The following is an 8,037-nucleotide window of genomic DNA, read 5'->3' as shown; positions in this document are numbered from 1 at the left end:
AATCATCGTATATTTTTTATACAACATATTTTCTAATTATTAGTTGCATAAAAGCTAACTAATTAGAATTTGTTCCTGCTTTTATATTTCCTGCTTTGGACTGATTGACTCCAGGTGTACATCGTCTACATTACCTTACGTAATATTGCTTGCTATAGTTATACTACATAATGGCGCCACAACATGAAACTTATAAATGCCCTATTTGCCAAAAAAATGTAACTAAATCGCAAAAGTCGGTAGGATGTGGTTGTTGCGGTTTATTTTTTCATATCACCTGTGCCAAAATTAGTCTAGATGAATTTAATTTTATGGTAAAACACAAAACATTAAAGTTCATTTGTGAGACTTGTCCAAGTTTGTCTCACACTGTCAATATACAAGAAGAGTTGAATAAAGGATTTTCTGCGTTGTCGACGTCGCTGGAGAAAGAATTTACATTAAAATTAGAGGAATATAAACGTGTCCTCCAAGAAAAATTGGATGTTGCTGTGAATGTCATTAAAATGCAGATTGATGAATTAATTAACCAATGTTTTGAAAATAAGTCTAAAATTAAAGAACTTAAATCTGAAATTAAAAACTGCTATAACATGATTAAGCAAGTTGATGATGCGACTGAAAGCAAAATACATAATTTGGAAATACAAAACAATGTAGACCAAAGACGTCTAAATAGGTCTAATATAATAATAAGGGGTTTACCTAAAAATATTACTAACTTGAGGGAACCTATCATCAAAATAGGAACAATATGTGATGTTGTCATATCAAACTCAGACATACAACACTGCACATACTTTGGTGGAGATAAAGCTGTGTTGGTGAAATTCAACTCTGTCCAGCTTCGGGACCAGATAATGATCAACTACCATAAAAATCGGTTAATTCTTCTTAAGGAAGTGATTGGAGGCAATATTGAGTCAAGGGTGTATCTAAATGACCACTTAACTTCTGTTGCGAAAAAAATGATTGCTGTCTGCAAAGACCTAAGGGTTAAAGGGAAAATAAGGAAGTACACACATCTAAATTATGATATTCCAAAAGTTAGGGTTGAATTGAATTGTGGAGATGTAAAAATTTTCAACTATGATCAATGTATTAATATACTTAACGAGTCATCTGATCCTCTTTCATCCAGTCAACCAGCTGTTGGTGAATTATAATATTCCTAATTTTTATATTATTTTGTTTGTTTAAAATTTATATATCACTGCGTAAATATTCACGATTGCCAAATTGAAATTGTATGAAGGTTTTTATTATTTTTATCTTCGTTATAATTTAATAACATTTAGTTGAAGTGGAAACTATAACTGTTCTTGAAAGATGGTAAATGGAATGTATTTCATTGGAAGGTTGTTTTATGTGAGTAGTTTTTTCTAATATCAACGGTATATTCAATTTTTTGTAGAGATATGTGTGCGCACGTATATACATATGTGTAATGGGATGATTATGGATGGCAATCGAACTTCAGTTGTGTTGCCAGAGGGCAAACACAAATTTCTTGTTGCCAATTTAGCAACAGAAACTAAGAGCTGCCAATTGCCATCCGTAAAACCATTTAGGCAACTGACAACTTAACTGAAGTTCGGTTACCATCCATAATCGACCCATAAATGTATATATTTTTGTATATGCATGTCGTTTAGAGCTATAACATATTTCATAAACTTATCAAATAAAAATAATAATATATTAACAATTTTTGCACAAATTGCATTGAAGTTTGGAATGTAGATATAATTATTTTTTTTTTTTTTTTGTTATATATGCAAATATTTATAAATTAATCAAACTTCAATGTGATTAAAACCATACTTAAGATTTTGGTAACAATTGTAGTTTTTTTTAAATTTTGGGTTTTTTTTCTTGAAATTTTTTAAATTATACATTGAAATTTGTTATACTCTTAAGACTTTATACATATATTCATGTACGTATACATAAAAAAAAAAAAAAAAAAAATTTTTGGTAGTTTTATATTTTGTGTATCTTATACAAACCTATTCAATGGGTTTTTTTATCTTATATATAATTGTCCAATTCACATCCGGTGTTGTATCGATGTACGTTGTATATTTTTTTTTTTTTTAAATGATGTTTTAAAAATGTTTTTGCTTTATAATACTGCAACAATACAATGTAGGTTGTGAATTGAACAAATAATTAATTTGATGTTGATTTTCGGCTTCATATTATCTTATCTAGTAGCATTTACTACCCAGTTTTACATTTTAATACAACTTAAATTTTAACAACTTCTTAAGAAGTACTTCTTTTGCCTAGTTGCATTTATAAACATACAATATCAATTCGGCACTATTGAATTTTTAATAAGGAGCTATTAATCTTTATTTTATATTCCTCAAAAAAATGTTTTTTCTTTAATACATTAATGAAAAGCTTATTCATTTTTTTTGCCAGAGAAAATTAAATTTCTTTTAGTTTATATTTTTTATATATTTTATTTTAATATTTTTTTTCATATTTTACATGTACATACATACCTATAATGAATGCTGCTAATTTGGGTCCTATTTGCAGTAATAACTCTTTAATATGTAACAGTTTATATAGTTTTAAACATTTTTTAAAGATCGGACATTGGAATATTACTAGTTTCTGCGCATCTGCGGGTTCTGGTAAGCTTAATGAAATAAGGCATATTTTGGAAGGAAATTATCTGGACATTGTTGGGTTGAGTGAGACTTGGTTAGGGCCTTACGTTTTGTCACAGGCGATAAATATACCTGGGTATAAGATTTGTAGAAATGATAGATCGGATGGAAGAAGAGGTGGAGGTGTTGCTCTTTTGCTATCAGAAAGTCTCGAATACAAAACAATATTTAAGTCTGCAAGTGGTGACGTCTGCGAAGCATTGTTTGTAGAGGTCACTATACGGGACATTAAAGTACTTGTTGGTGTTTGTTATCTGCCTGATGGTGATTTGAGTGCGTTTGAGAGCTCTGTGGGTGATTTATTTGTCAGATATTCTCACTGTGTCGTGATGGGTGATTTTAACGCGAATTTATTTTGTCCAATTGATTCACTTTTGGTCCGTTCTATGTGTCAACGCTTGGATTTGACTTACCATCATAATTCCATTCCTACCCATTATCATGTTGGTTGCGATAGGACTTCATTAATAGACTTTTTCCTTTTGAGTAACACAGTTTCTTTAGGTATATCAGGCCAAATGCAATGTCCTGGTGTATCTCGACATTCCCTAATTTTTATGGCTATTGACATTCCAAATCCAGATTGTCCGAAATTTGTATCATACCCAGATTATAATGCAGTAGCAATTGAGGATTTGGAGGCTGCTAGTTACGACTGTGATTTCAGTGGCATGTACTTGACCAATGATGTCAATATGCAACTCTCGATTTTTATGTCGAATATTAATATCTTACATGCTTTAGTTCCGATGGTTCGTCGCAGGGTGAGTTTGAGTAGGGATGATTGGTTCAATGATAGAGAAATTTGTTACCAGATTTCATTAAGAGATTTGGCGTATAACCATTATCTACTGTGTAGGACTCCACAGAATTGGAAAATCTTCTGTGGCTACAGGAATAGGGTTAAAAAAGTTATAAGGAGGCTCAGGAGGCGTGCTCACGAACAAATTTTTCAAGATTGTAGTCCGGATAATATGTGGCGCTTCTTAAAGAAAAATGGATGTCTTGAGTCTAGGGAACATTTATCGTTGTCTGACCCAGATGGTGTGAATAATTATTTTGCTGGTTGCCAAATACAAGACGTAGGGTGTTATAATGACTACATAGATAGTCAGTCTGGTAGCGGCTTTTCCTTCTCAGGTATTGGTCCTGATGTGTTGTATCAAGCATTTCTGAGAATTAAATCGAATGCTATTGGTCATGATGCCATGCCATTAAAATTTTTAAGGATTATTTTTTCGTTTATTTCATCACACTTGCTTCATCTTGTGAACACAATAATCACTACGTCATCTTTCCCTTGTAACTGGAAAATAGCTAGAGTTGTACCCATAATTAAGGAAGGACAGTCCACTGAATTGGATAATCTACGTCCTATTTCTATACTTCCAGTCCTTTCAAAAGTTGTGGAACATATATTAAAGGACCAGATGATTGAGTACATAGATTGTAGATCGTTGATTCATCCCTCACAATCGGGGTTTCGACGTGGCCATAGCACTACTTCTCTACTGTTATCCTTGACTGATTCGATCAGGCAGTTTTTAGATAGCCGTAAGAATGTTGTATTACTTTCTGTGGATTTTTCCAAAGCCTTTGATAGGGTAATACACTCAAAATTACTCTTTAAATTGTCTCATGATTTTGGGTTTTCACGTCATGCTTGTAACTTAATTAAATCCTACCTACAAGATAGACATCAGTATATATCCATTGGCACTTCTCTTTCCCACACTCTACGGATCACTAGTGGTGTTCCACAGGGATCCGTAATTGGCCCACTTTTTTTTATGATCTATATTAACGACCTCTTACTTAGGTTTAACGGCGTTTCCTGTTTGCCCTTTGTATATGCTGACGATGTCCAATTTGTTTGTTATTCTGATGCTGAATTTGTGGATGTGTTGGAGGAGGGTGTTAATTACATCATTCATAGTGTTGCATCATGGGCATCTGACAATGGTTTCCGTGTAAACCCAATCAAGACAAAGTTAATGGGATTTGGTTTTGATACTGGCAGTATGCATATCAGAATTAATGATGTTCCTGTTGAATTTGTTAATAAGATGAGATGTCTAGGTCTTGTTATAGATAACCTATTGAATTTTTCTCCACATCTCAATTTGTTATCCTCCCGAATATCATTTATATTAAAAAGATTATATTCACTAAATATTCATTTACCTTGCTCAATCAGAAGACGAGTTGCTTCGGCTGTCTTAATGCCACATATACTATATTGCGCCGAAGTATTTTCGGGTACAGGGGCCCAGATACTAAGAAAATATAGACAGATTTTTAACAGGATTATCCGTTACGTTTTTGGTTTGAAAATACGAGATCATGTTACTCAGCATATATATAAGTTCCTTGGATCATCTTTTGATGATTTTATTGGTATTAGGATGCTATTATTTTTTTATAAATCAATTGTTAAAGGTTACCCTGGGTATATTGTTGGCATGTTTAATTTTTCTCGTTCGACCAGAAACACTCAGATAATTTTTCCCATTAGACACTTGAACTGCTTTCAGAAATCGTTTCAAATTCGTTTATCTAAAATTTGGAATGCCTTACCGAGAGAATTGAGAAAATTTTCTTATACACTTCCTCAATTAAAATTAAAATTATTAGAACTTGCAGAATCGCATGTTTATCTTAACGCGTAACAGATTTATAAAGATTATTTAAAACTATACTATGTACTGTTAAGCAATGAAAAACAATACGAATCTTATCCAGCATTCATTATGGCTTGTTTTCACTTTTACTATTTATTGATCTCAAATCTTAATGATTACTTATTTTGTACTTTATTTACTATGTATAGTACTTTAAATTTAAATGTATATATTTTTGTTAATTGTAGTTTTTTATATAGTTAGTAGCTTTTATTAACCATATAAGGCCCTTAAGGGCTCGGTTATGTAATTGAAGAATTAATAAAAAAAAAAAAAAAAAAAAAAAAAATGCTGGATCACTACATTATAATGGAAGTAGTATAGTGCAAAGCTCTTTCTATGTAGATTAAGTAAATATAAAATAAATTTTATGTTTTTATGTAAATTCGGAAGGAATAATAGTTAATGAAGAAACTAGTGATAAATAAATGTATTAAAAAATAATAAATTGTAACAAAATTTTAAAAACAATTATCAAAATTTAAATAATTTGCAATAAATAATTTTTTAACATTGCTACGTAAATGTATCTCTTTACAACGAAACTCTATACAATTTAAACAGGACAGTTTTGGACAGGACCCTTTAAAAAATATTTACACCATATGTCTATAGCTTCCTATACATGAAAGGGTTCATAATGTACGAATATTGATACAAATAAATCGCTTCCAGAAAGCTCAATAACTGACAACTTAACTCAAGGTTCGAGTGAACAAACTCTGACGGGAATCGAACCCGTAACCCTCAACAATAGAACTAGTAAAATTGCAGCTGCTTCTAGAACCCATTGTGAAGAAAAAATTTGATTCTTAAGAAATACTATAGAGGTATTTCTTAAAAATCACATTTTTCTTCAGAATGGGTTCTAGAAGTAGCTGCAATATCACTAGTTCTATTGTTGAGGGTTACGGGTTCGATTCCCGCAGGGACTCTGGGTGTATCTGCAGACAAACAGATGGTATGAAGTATTCATTGAAAAGTAAGTTTTTCAGTAACCATCACCAAGTCTATAAGTTTTTGCTGGGTATGATTAAACAATGTTTCAAACTGGTTAGTTAGAGATAGGCGATTGAAAAATTACTAAAAAGATAACTCAAATAAAAAAGGTTGTAAATCATGCCCATTTAAATCCATGACTGAAGCCATTGAGAAACATAGAGCGGAAACTAAAAAAAAACTCAAACAAAAATATTACTCAAAATCATGGTACAATCACACATACGAGAGTTGTTTTTGTTTTCACATAGTTTTTTCTACTAATACATTCTCACCACTTATGTTTCTGACAACTGAGTTATTTCTTTGACAGGAGAGTTTTCGCTCTATGTCTATTCTCTATGACTGAAGCATTATTTAAAATGAAATAGTTTAATTATTAAAATAATAAAGCTCAAAAAAGACAGCAGAATAAAATATACAAACTAGTTCTATTCTTATTAAAAATCATAAAATTAAAATGTCAGTGTCTCAAAAAACTGCAAAAAAGAATAAATTTTTTCTCGCAATCAGTTTTGCCACATTAATTGTGCAATGAATATGATATATTATTACTCAAATTCGGTCAGAAAGTCTAATTTAAATAAAGGCGAACATTTTGTTTTTAATTAAAATTGTATTAACTATCTCTTGATATTATAATGAAAATAAACTTAAGTAATAAATCTTCTTAAGTAATAAATCTTCTTCTTCGTCACAGAATTCCATTCCGATCTAAAGTGGAATTAATTCCGTAGTTTAGTCCTTCAGAAAAGGTAAACGAATTTTTTTTTTCGGAATGAAACCAGTTTTCTAAGTGGAATTGATATTTGATTTACATATGTTTTAAATAAAACATACATTGTGAAATAAAATCAGAAAAACAAAATTTATAAATATGTATTTTGGGAATTAACAAAATCAAACGAAATCCAAAGATGCTATAACAAAATCGATCAGAATAATAACTACGTAAACTTGAAATATAATGTTTAAGTCGAAAAATCAAAATATTAGCGGTATTCATGATGTTAAGCTCTTGGCCTAGTGAAAAAGCAGAAGAGCTAGAGAGAATACAATAAATTATATACCAATCCGCCAGGTGTTCTTAATATTAAATTTCGTCCTAAGAATAAAATTTATGTAGGAAGTCCTTCATACTTTTATGAAGCACATACTAATACTTATTTAAAATTAAGTAAAGTTTATAAATATTTATAACTTAAAATAATACATAACTGCTAAAGAAAATTTCAAAATTTATATCATGAATTCCCTTAGACATCACAAACATACTCTTTAGAGTCATTTGGACATTTCCAAATAGGTTATATGTATCAACCTACATATTTTGTATATTTTAAAGTTATGGTCGGATTTTATTGATTTTAGATGCACTAGACTAAATTTTGGAAATGTTCTCCACGTAAAATTTAACATTTTTTTAAATTAATCTGAAAAAATGTAAAATTGACTAAACAACCAAATTAAAATTTGTATGCCACGGGAAGTCCTGTTATGTTTATCCACCACCAAAAACAAATCAAAATATTTGTCGCAGACCCACATTAGTATATATGTATATTCTGGGTCCTCATAAGATTCGAAGATGATCTAGCGATCTACTCTCTTGATATGGTTGTTTGGCAATATCGGTCCATGATTTCACCTAGCCGGAATACTGTTTGAGCTGA

This window comes from Calliphora vicina, chromosome 1 (assembly GCF_958450345.1).
Source record: "Calliphora vicina chromosome 1, idCalVici1.1, whole genome shotgun sequence".
In the NCBI taxonomy this organism is placed as follows: domain Eukaryota; kingdom Metazoa; phylum Arthropoda; class Insecta; order Diptera; family Calliphoridae; genus Calliphora; species Calliphora vicina.
The sequence above is the reverse complement of the archived record's forward strand: the minus strand, read 5'-3'. Positions refer to the sequence as shown.